At 33.2% G+C, this 12,591-nt stretch overlaps 2 long non-coding RNA genes across 2 annotated transcripts; one reads left to right on the forward strand and one right to left on the reverse strand.

The window, feature by feature from the left end:
- Window positions 1–6,090: 6,090 nt before the first annotated feature.
- LOC148602784 (uncharacterized) lies at window positions 6,091–10,069 on the forward strand. Its single transcript, XR_015916781.1, has 2 exons — window positions 6,091–6,197; window positions 8,764–10,069. It is a non-coding gene; the product is annotated as an uncharacterized LOC148602784 (long non-coding RNA).
- LOC148602785 (uncharacterized) lies at window positions 9,440–11,577 on the reverse strand. The gene is made up of 3 exons (XR_015916780.1): window positions 11,433–11,577; window positions 10,147–10,249; window positions 9,440–9,537 (listed from the first exon to the last, which is right to left on the reverse strand). It is a non-coding gene; the product is annotated as an uncharacterized LOC148602785 (long non-coding RNA).
- Between the last annotated feature and the right edge of the window lie 1,014 nt (window positions 11,578–12,591).

Genomic DNA, 12,591 nt, shown 5'->3' on the forward strand with positions numbered 1-12,591 from the left:
GAAGCGTTTGTTTTAAATGTCCCATGTATGAAGTGCGTTTCGTCCAATAATAAGTCAATTTCGCACAAGATATTGTTAAAAATTATGCATAACTTATTTCATTGATAACACATATTATGCATTTATCATTCCAGCTAAAATAAAATGAATAACTAAATTACATCTACGTTGTCTTTCAAAATTGATATAAATTGTTTAGTTTAGTTTAGTTTTGTTTTTTTTTAATTAATCAGCCTTGTTATCAATATATTTCCTTTCACCTGCGTATGAAGTTTTAATATCACAACTCATACTTTATGCCAGAGCTTACTATAACTAGACTTCTTACAATTAGGCTTCTGGAACAGAATCGTGTTGCTACAAGATTGACGTCATCACTACAGAAGTTTTAAGGTTGTCATTATGAACTCGTGGATCGTTATGGTGTATCCATCTGCACCATGAAAACTGATTTGTTCAACGTATCAGATTTCCTTTCTTATTTCGTCTACCCCGGACTTGACTTTTTATGAGGAACTCGGCGGGTGTTTCTAGAAAAGCAGAGAACGCTTACCCTACCGGTGCACCTGGTCCATGTTCCCAGTTTTCAGTGGAGTCCGACTTCACTTACTTTTGTTACTTTGTATGTATAATTTTGGTTATTTACATTCTTTTGATTTCCGCTAGAATCTTAGTTCTCTTGATTACTCATTCAACAGTATCCATAGTTATAACCTGTTTATTTCGGCGGGTGTAAGATTTGCAGTTTTTGGGAATAAAAGTATTCAAAAAACTTTTCTTATGCAAATTTGGGCGAATACTATATAGAACTTTTAGTACTTTATCCAAGAATTAAGATTTTGTAGAATTTACATTAGCGTATTTTGGGAGACCAGTTAAATATGCCAAAGAGTAATCAAGGCAACCAAGATTATAGCGGTAATCAAAAGAATGCAATCCAGGGACAAACACCAGACATGAAATGAGTTGTGATATGAACACTCCATACGCAGGTGCTGAAGGGGTGTTGCCACAGATGAAAGGAAAGTTGACAATTCTGAATGAAAAGTCATCACGTTTGTCGTAAAGTTTGTTCAATAGTTTTCCTTTACCATCGATTTCTAAGTGTAGGTCAAGATATGAGGCTGACCTTACCTTTATCTCAAGTTCTTTGGGATAGATGCGATGGATCAAATCCCCGAAATTAGGATTGTTTAAAGATAATACATCATCTATATAGCAGCAACTGAGATTAAAGGATCTAGCTAAATGATATTCTTTTTTTCGGATCAAATCAGCTATAAAATCAGCCTCATAAGAGTGAAGAAATAGGTCAGCAAGTAAAGGAGCACAATTTGTTTCCATTGGAATGCCGACCGTTTGTTGAAAAACATTGGACAAATATTCCAGCATTTTGTAAACATCTTCCTCTGCATATTTGGAAGATGATTTGGAATTATTTTTCACAAAGTATGGGGAATTTCTATAAAGAACAATATATTTGTAACTAGGTGTACCATTGTTTTTGAAAAACAATGCTGTATAATGTTTTAAGTCGGGATTTTAACTGAGTATGGGGAATAGAAGTATACAGTGTTGATAAATCATAGGTTTTAATGCTATTATATTCAGATACCAGTCTTGAACTGATTGTCTCCAAAAGATCTTTCGAATTTTTCAGGATCCGCATTGAATTGATACCACTACGGGAGTAACAAGTGTTGTGATAGGACTCCAAACCCTCTTTGACGGTTGTGATTATAGACGTTAAAAGTTTTGAAAGTGGTTTGGTGGTACATTTTGGAGATCCAGCTATGAAACGTTGTTTGTATGGATTTTTGTGGAGTTTAGAAATCCAGTACAGACGGTAAATCCCAATCATCGTCCTTGGTAGAGAGACTAAAAGAGGATGGTTTTCCACAATCTCTTCTTCTGCTACTGCGGTTGCAGTATAGGTCTTATCACTGCTATTATTTTCTACGTCTACCTCTGATCGTGATGTGAAACGTTTTGCAGACAACAACAATGTTGTTTTGCAAAAATAAGCAACCTGTGCAAATTACCCGCTATACCCCACTTTACATTGATCACATATAAGGAAGACTGCCAACGTTTTAAATCTGACCAAGGAATACTGATTCAATACGAATACGAAATAACAAATTTGGAATTAATTATACCTTGAGTTTGTATTCAGTTTTTCATTTTCATTATTCTCCGATCTCCTCCACAAACATTTAAGCACTTCCTTATTTAGTAAATGCATTTTAATGGGCAATTTTTATTGAATTAATGTCAAAACTTTTTTTCAGATAGTTATTCAAAATTATTATTTGTGCTCTTGCTTCTTTGTGGACTGGATTCTATGGACATTTAGAATTACATCCACCGCAGTAATCACTACTGAAAACAACATGAGAAAATGAATGAATAGTAGCAGTGAGAGTAATGAAATACAAAAGTACCGATCATATCACAAATGAAACCTAAATGTAGTAACTCAATGAAAAATCAGCAAAGGACATGGGCCATCTTTCTCGATATTTTGTTAATAGAAAAGAATCCACCAGTTACTTTTGAAATATTCTACTGAATTAGTTCCAATTGGGGCAAAATTATATGTTATGCGTTTTCAACTATTACTGTTACTTTGTGTATGTTTCCTCCGTCTGATTTTTCACAACCTTGTACATAATTGGCTTAAATGAAATTATAAATGTAATAACACATACCAGCCTGTACCATTTTCACACGGATCAAAATGGATCCACAAAACATGCTGATCTGGTTGGACAAGTGGGACTGGTGCAATCGAAAGACAAAACACCTAAAACAAATATAACAGATCAGTACCTTAAGTGAATATGAATTCAATATTAACAATGAAGAACGAGCTCATAAAAAGCGTTCATTAGATGTGCAAAAATGTACTACGATGCGTTGGACGTATTTTGGAACTCGGCGAGTGTTTCTAGAAAAGCAGAGGAGGCTAACATTACCGTTGCCCATTTGCTTTTGGTACTTTGTATGTATTATTTTAGTTACTTTATGTTCTTTGTTTTGTATGTCTGTTTTCCATGCGTGGTCTTTGTCCTTGGATTACATTCTTTTGATTACCGTTAGAACATTGGTTGCCTTGATTACTCTTTGCAGAACGTCAAAGCGTTTTTATATGTTTCGTCTTGTGCCCTAAGATATACATTTTAAAACGGGTTACTGTGTATATTACATTTACTCTAATGTACAATACTATTAATTGTTTTACTTCTATTCATTTCAAGCTTGGATGCGATCATTTATTCAATTGGTTATTCTGTTATAAATATGGTGCAGAAATACCCATCGAAAAAAAATGCTTTTTCAATATATTTTTCTTAAGTACATTTCTGCATACAGATCTGAATTTTGGACAAACACATGTTGCATGTTCCACTTAAGGAGGTAGACCTAGGGTAAGGGACACAACTCTTAAAAATCATTGGAACGTTTGTATTCTGCATTTTACATCAATTTTATGTAAGCATCAAATTAACTTGGATTCATTTTATTCTGCTTCAAACGAAAGCTTGAGAGGCTTTGGTGAAATTAGGTATAATTGAAACATATCACTGATTTCAAGAGTGATGTCCCTTGCCCTAGGTCTACCTCCTTAAATCAACCAAAACAAGAACGATAATTCTTGCCTAGTGCCAATTTCATGTAATTTTAATCTTAAACCGAAATGCTAAAATTAGTACAATATGCCCATACCTGACATTATAACTGATGCAGTGAAAACGATTCCAAAAAGTACAACAAGCTTCAATGTTTTTAGATGAAGCCCGCTTACCACGAATGTATCAAGTTGAATAAATGTTTTCCCTGAGGACAAACCTAAACATCCGGATTCTTATTCATTACAATTGCTATATGATAGTATGCATAGCCCACCTTGTTTCATTCGCCAATTTTTGCATGTTAATTATGTATTTTCTTTTCATAATATCTCGTTAACCAATTATTTTCGGATTGAGATATTTCTAAAGTATACAGTCATTGAAGAGGTTTATTCTTTTAATCACTTGTAAAGCATATCGTAATTCTAAATACTTATAAAATTGGAATTTTAGACCTGTACTTTAGGCCATAGGACCCACACAGTATACACCAGTCCAGTAGCCAGACTTATTTCGTCTGTAGATTTTCATGGATTATTTACAGAACTTTTCTGTATCATATTGACCCCTAGAACTAAGTTTTCGTTTCTTTCATTCATAACGAATGATTCTGTCATGCGTTCAAACGCACGATACACAAACTCTTCTGATTTTGCATTTAAACACTATTAACGTACTTTGTAAATGCACAAAACATCAATTCTTCTTGCATGCGTTCAAAACGCATAATAAACGACCGCTATCATCACAATTTCGGAAAGGAAAATTTTGTTTTAAGTCATTCCAAAATGGCATTTCAAATTTATCTTTCATTTGATGAACTCATTACTACAAAAGATATTTCTGTATTTTCTATATAGTATTAGCCTATCAAATATAGATTGCTCATGGGGAGGTATTTTTATCGAAAAGGGTCTTTTGGTTATTTTCTTAATGTATACTCATACGAAAGGCAACCTTCCAGAACATGATATATGACAGTGAAAATGTCTTTTTTTTCTCTTTTCTCTCACTTATAAATTGACCGTATTGTTCAATAGGTACTATCATTAAAAATGCAGCATTCTAGATATATATGTATTGCAAAATGTATTGTATAAAAGAGGAAGGGAAATATAATGTTCTATATTTTTATAGTGATTATAGATGAAACATTTATCAGATTTTTTTTATTTCTCATACTTTCTTAAAACTTGATGTTTTCATCGATCTATAGCATTAAATAAGCACGCAATTGATGCCTGAAAAAGACTGTGTCTAATAGACTAGTGGGTAGTTTTAGCCTTTTAGTCTTTTTCCGACGCAGTTGGTATAGTTTTTACCCTTTGACATTAAAGACGCTATTCTATGGAAACGCAAGTTACCTGATAGCAATTCTGTTTCCCGACTGGCCAGATATTGACAACTTAGTGGCGTTCGAAAAAATTGTATCGAAAATTTAAATTGTGTGCCATGTGCTATTTCCTGAATGAAACAAATTTTACTGCGTCGGCCATCTTTATTTTTAAAGATAGTACCTGTTTTAAATTGACATTAAATAAGCCTATTCCGAAAATATTTTACAATGTATTGTCTTTTTGCAAAAGTAAAGTAAAGACAAGAAAATCGTATAATTCCGTAAAACTACACAGCATTTCTTTTATTTATTAGTCCTTAGTTAACACGATAACTACTATCTTGTACGTTAACGAAAGTTTTTATCGTACATGCGTTTGACCAAACACTACTATCGTGCATTTAAGTGAATGCTCGTATCGTGCGTGTAATCAAGCATGGTATCTTGCGATTAAACGAGCGCTTCTATTGTGTGTGTAAATGTCACGTCTATTTAACTGTTAAACGGACCATCCTATTGTGGGTTTAAAGATGGCATACATATTGTGCATTTTACATACCATTTGACCAAAACATTAGATATTTCGTATGGTAGTACGATCGTCATAGAATAGAAAAGTGTTATTGACGTTGCTGCTTTTATATATTTGTAAATGATTACAATCGATGAATACAATAAAAAAATGTCCCGTTCATTACAATGACTTTGAAAGTGCGAGCAGGGTTTTACGCTATTTAGCGACCTCCTTTGTTAACACAGCGAACGCGACATGCCAGGTTAGAAATGAATATAGAAGTAATATTTTATGAAAGAAAAGCGTGTATTCATATCGTTATAAGGTACAGATCTCACGACAAGACAATACATTAAGTTTATCACTGTATAAATGTTATCGGATGTAGTCGTTCTGATTTCAGTTAATGCAATTTGTATTCTAATGATTTTTTTTAAATTAGTATACCTTAACCACGTACAAACAAGCCAAGGTCTCCCATTTCAGTAGCATTTGTCACAACTGTAATGTCGACAAAAAACTATACATTTCATAATTTCTTACATACGTTACGGATTGCAATTGGTTACTGCTGTTAATTTGTGTAATTTGTTAAATTCATGGGTGTTTTAAAAAGCTGCTATAAACAAAGGTTGGTCATAATTTAACGTATGAGGGCAAAACAAGATGTTGTACAAGATTCTCCTTGTTCTCATGATGTTAGCATATTCAGGTAAGAAATTCTTTAAACAAAACATGTATTCTAATATGACCTACCTAACGAGTAATTTAGGGAACGAAGATTCGTGAGGCATTCAAAGCATAATATAATCCAAGGATAATATAAAGACTATACCTGGAAACTAGATTCACACAGCAAAAAATTATAATATTAGTATCATCATTATGAAAGTATATTGAATAATAAGATAAATTAGTATTTATACTTTCAATATGATATCGTGCTCTACTCTACCGGTGCACCTGGTCCATGCACCCAGTTTTTAGTGGAGCCCGAGTATGTGTGATTTTAGTTGCTCTATGTTTTTTGTTGTGTATGTCTGCGTTCTATGTCTGGATTACATTCGATTGATTACCGCTATAACATGAATACTGACATTTGTCCAAATAATTAAGAAAAATCGCAATTAGCTTAACCGAAATGTAACTTCTTTGTCGCAGATTTGATAAGATATCTTCAGCCAGATTTCACGTCTTACTGGAACGACAACCCATCGAAAATGACCCTCGCTGGATTTTACCCACTTGCAGTTTGTCTGGTGCCGCTGTCGTAGCAGAACATGCTAACTTATCGAGAGCATCTGATGTCACTTCCGGGTTTTCGCTGGTGTGTGCGTGTGCGTGTGCGTGTGCGTGTGCGTGTGTGTGTGTGTGTGTGTGTGTGTGCTAGTCCACGAAAAGGGGTACATTTATGGGCAAAATATTTTGGTACACAAATTGGCCTCGGTTTACGAAATTTTGTTCGTTTCATAGAAATATTCCGAAATTCGTTGTTTTGATATAAAATTTAAATCATTTATAATGACAAGACCGGAATGGTCATATTTGAATGGAAAACTATTCAAGCAGTCAAGGCACTGTCAATATTTTTTTATCACATGTCTGTACTGAAAAAGATACCGTGACATTTAAAACTAATCTATCTGCTCGTATTATTTTATAGCTACACTTCTAGTATTGCTAATAAAATATAAAACGGGAAACGCGTATTCAAGGATCTCAATATTGATGATTTTAAATCTGTGTGACAATATTGTTACCAAAGGAGAGTGGAGGTTTTGTGTATCCACCTTTTAACCAATTAGTTTAAGTGTTTAGGTAGTTAATTGAACGAACGATGAAGGACAGGAGAGCACCTTTACAAAATACGCACGGCGTATAGCGGGCGAGCACTGGAAAAAAAATAAGTTACTTTTTGTGCTTAATGTCTTTTTGTGCACATCATTCAAAATAGATGTGTTAGTGAAGCAAGTGTTTAGTTATAATTGAAAATCATGACGCACATTAATTTGAAATCTTTGAAACGTTTCCTTCTTATTATTATATAAAGAAGGTAGCAGACTGCAATTGAAGCATTAACCGCATTGTTAGCAAGTAATTTGTAAACAAGTACTATCTTTAAAAAAAGATAGCCGACGCAGAAAAATTTTGTTCCTTTTACTAATATTTTTCTTCATTTCATTCAATGAAATAACACATGCCACGCAATTCCAATTTTCTATACAGTTTTTTTTTTCGAAAGCCACTGAGTTGTCAATATTTGGCCATTCGGGAAACAGAATTGCGATCAGGTGACTTGCATTTCCATAGAGGAGCGTCTTTAAGGTCAAAGGGTAAAAAGCAAAACCATACCGACTACGTCGGAAAAAGCTAATTTTATAAATTTTATCATTAAAAAATAGATTAACGATATGCTGTTCTGCACTGCATCTTCAGATTTGACATGATGCGTTAGGTACATGTAGGAAAATGGAAAGTCACAATTTTTCAAAAACTATTTTTGTTCTTGTTTTGTTATGTTTATCGGATTTGTTTGTCTGTTTGTTTAATTTGTTTTGTTTTACCATGGATTTGTGTAAATCGTTTAAAATGCACTCTTTGCATTTCAACAAAATATTAAATGTTTAAATGTTCCTCACAACCAAACTACTGCACTTCAAAACGTAACGAAATGCACTAGTTGTACTTTTTTTCTGTACTAAAAACCTGTCTGAATCATGCACTAATATGTAATAAGATTCGATAATCCAATTTGTAACTTGTTTTTGTGTTTGATGGTTAGTGGGGTTCGTGAAATAAAACAATTGGTGTTCTATTTCTTCTTTACCTCAGGTAAAATTCTGTCAAATGATTCGAATTATAATGCGCAGACATATCTATTAATCATAATAATAATTGAATGGTTCTAAATCTTTTTTACGCACTGACAGTTTGCCTTTTCCCAATCGAGAAGCAAATCACATAAAACTGTTAGCATGACCAACGGACTATCAAGTACTAACATAGTTATCTATTGTTTAATCTTCCAATCATAACATTTTTAAAAAACCAAATAAACAGTCGAGGTAGTATTATGTGGACAGAATTATACTATGTAACACATTTAAGAGTGATAATCTCTTATTGTAGGCAACGGTAAATGATATTCTATATACTATTTCCAACCGTCCTATGAAAATTTCAACAATATCAGTTGATTGAATAATTGATTCATTTATTCATTTATGCATTGACTAATTGATTGGTTGATGTTTAAAGCACAAGCAGCATTTTTTCAGCTTTTCCCGGGCGATGAACATAAAATGGATGATGAAATGAACATAAAATGAAGATGATCTGTAAAATGGGATTAGACAAAAGGGTATATTCCGACTGCCAGTGGAAATAAAGATGGAAACAGTCGGGGCCGAGGCTCTATTAAGAGAACGTGACAGCGTATGCATTTCATTGTTGTCATTACTGATAAAATATTCATTTCTTTTGAATCTTTTCTTGAATTTTAATTTACTATAAACTGGATGTGTTGAAACATCATTTTGAAAAATTAGGAATAGGAGACCGGAAGTCGTGTCCTTATATAACTCGCATGCATGATGTCCTACATATATGTTTGTGATATATTGTGTATGTTGAATGTTATTTAAAAACAGGACCATTTATACATGTATCTATGTAACATCTTGTCAAAATGTAAAAAATGTGATATTTTTTGCAAAAGAAAAAAGACACTGAACTGTGGTTTAAGGAGTCTCTGATATTTTGTTCACAATTTTAGGTTATGTAGATATCTACATTGAGTATATATGATTTAGTCTTCTTTCTTTCTTCATATATCTTTTTAAGTACATTTATACAAGTATATACTAATCAAACCTTTTGGTTGTTGAAAATTTCTTTCTCTCAATTTTCAACAAATGTTTGTTACCTAAACTATAATATTTAAAAACAAAACAATAAAAATTTGGAATTTATTAATTCATAGGTATGTCTCCCTTGTTCACAAATTGTCTAGGTCATCAAGGCACTTAAAGATGCATCCACTACAGTCTGTACTGAAAATAACAAGCTTTCATAAGGAAACGGTTAAAACTATACAATATTTAACAAACAAGTTCTACAAAACGATTTTTGAATAAAATAGCATTGGGATTTTTTAAACTAATGTTTTGAGCATCAATCATTGAAATAGAAAATGTAAATATGAAGGAAAACAGAATGCCAATATGAAATCGTTGTAATAGTATAAATCGTGTTATCTGTGGGGTAGTCAATGTACGTGTAAAACATATACTTCCGCTTGGGAAAAAAACAAAAGAGTTTACGGCGTTGTGGGTATAAACGGAAGCATGATAATTGACTACCTCGCAGTAAACACGAAGGATACTATACTGCTATTAATCCATGTGGGTACCTGTCGGAGAATTCTTGATAAAATTTGATTGCGATCGTTGAATTTGACTTCGTCTATTTAAGAATTTGACTTGACTTTTTAACGTAGGTTTTTTATTTATTTTGTTCGTTTTGTTACGGATGTTCTTTCTTTGTTTGTCGTACTTGATTAATTTTTAGTATGAAATTATTTTTATATATGGTCTTATTGTTTAATCTACAAACATTGCGATGAAATACTTATCAGTTTAACATTTATAATAAAAACACACCAGCATGTTTGGCCTTCCTCACAGGGATTCGGTTGACATGAATTTCGGATACATTTAGCAATACCAGAGGGACAAACCTTCTGTGGACAGTCTCTTTGAGCTCCTGAGGAGATTTATAGTGACAATATTGATATGATTGTATTGTACATCATCTAAATATACATGTACGCAAATACGATCATATTATAAACACTTCTTTTAGTATTGTTGTTGTAAAACAAGGCTTAATAAAAATCGTTGTTCTTTATGGAACCTTTTTTGAAGTTTAGTTTTTCGGATCAAGTTCAAGATTAGACTTCGAGTGTACGAACTATTGATTTTTAGTTTTAGCAAAATGCAAAATATCCTTCTTGAATGTAACGCCACGAAGCGACGACATTGTACCTATATACGAAACGTGATACCCAAGAAGCATTTTCAAAACATCATGTTATATCCAACATGGTCCAAGTTCAAATTGGCCTGCTGATTCCTCCGTGTGTTGTATTGTGACGGTTTATTCGGTTATGTGTACTTTTCGCAGTATCTGCCGATTTGTTTACTTGGTATTATGAAATTTATATTTAACTTATTATTTTCGACCTCTAAATTAAAAATACAAAATAACTATATCATTCTGAGTTATGAGCGAACGTCATCTGTTATACAATATTGCATTAATGTATTGTATTTATACTGATAATGAAAACAAAATGATAAAAATACATGTTTATATTGTATTTATTTATAAAACGTTAAGGTAGCAAACTTTTTAAGTATAAAATAATCTCGTTTGCTATAACCATGATTTAGCAGACTCAGCTGATTAAAGTATGATATCCATATGTTTGTGCGAGATAAAAGAAATTTATATATTTTCTGTGTAGAAAAAAAATATCAAAATTTACCTAAGAGGTTGCATGATACCGTATATTGGGTAATTTTCGCGGGGTTCCAATTTTGGCGTATTTAAGCGGTCTGTCTAAACCGCCAAATAAATTCCGCAAAATTTTTACTCTAAGCTTCAGTAGACAGTGCACCCAATTACATCAGGCAAAGTTCAAAACAATCTCCGAAACAGAGGTTGGTAGCTCCTTCGTCCCTGTACTAACGTGTTTCTTTGACCTAGGAGATACAAGGACCTCTGTTTCGGAGATTGAGTTCAAAACACCAAAAATTTTGTGTATACATTTCGGCCTCAAAATCACCAAATTAAACTTGCTAATATAATCCGCCATATACTAGTAGAACTTACGATATAATTCTACCATAACATGATAATGAAAGAAATCGACAAATAAACTTACCGGTAGAAACCATAAGCAAACAATAAACTACAGAAATCAGTATGAGTGATCTAGGCATATTTATAGGCTTTCCACTCGCTATATCCAGAAAAATGTTTTTAGATGGATTTATACTTTAGTAATGGTGGACGAAGAAACCACTTATAAATCAACTTATCAAGGTTCACGCAGTTCGGGGAAGTGAAAATTATGTAAATCATAGTCCGATTATTCTTCCCCGTATCTCTTCTCTCTTAAATATAAAATAGGAGGAGTTAATATTTCAGTTTGTATATAGAGATAAATGTCAATCATTAAAAGTTTCTATCATGATGTAACGATAATTCTGATTGCCTTGGTTCAACTCCATTATAAACGAAACATGTCCGATCAGGCATACATGACGGTTATGACTAAAATCGTATGAGCACGTCTACTTTCATACACAGATTTGTACTGTAATTCATATGTTAACAAGATACTAATTCCATTCTTTTACCCTATCGGTGCACCTGGTCAATGCTCCCAGTTTTTAGTGGAGTCCGAGTTGCTCATTTGCTTTTGTTACTTTGTATGTATGATTTTAGTTCCTTTATGTTCTTTGTTGTATATGTCTGGGACCATGGACCAGGTGCACCGGTAGGATAAGCGTACTCTGCTTTTCCAGAAACACCAGCCGAGTTGCTCATAAAAAGTCAAGTCCAGGGTAAACGAAAGAGAAAAGGAAAACTATGACACGTTGAGCAAATCAGTTTCAGTTTTCCGTGTGCAGACGGATACATCTAATGATCCACGAGTTCATGATGACGAGCATAAAACGTCACCATAGTGTCCATCATACTGCACAAATATGTTGTCAATTAAAAATTCCAGCAGTTTGAAAAACATCTTCGGTATATTTGGAAGATGATTTGGAATCACTTTTTATGTAATATGCGGAAACTCTTACAAGAACTACATATTTGTACCTAGTTGTACCGTAACGTAAGTTTCAATGCTATTTTATTCTGATGATAATATCGATTTGTGTTGGATCCACATTGAATTAATACCACTACGGGAGTAACAAGTCTCATGGTAGCACTGGAGACCCTCTTTGACAGCTGTTATATAGAAATGTAAAGTTTTGAAAGAGGTATGGTGGTAAATTTGGCAGATCCAGCTATGTAGCGTTGTTTGT

Source organism: Perna viridis, chromosome 11 (assembly GCF_037379345.1).
Source record: "Perna viridis isolate PV_CMFRI_1.1 ecotype Kerala chromosome 11, ASM3737934v1, whole genome shotgun sequence".
Taxonomy (NCBI): Eukaryota; Metazoa; Mollusca; class Bivalvia; order Mytilida; family Mytilidae; genus Perna; species Perna viridis.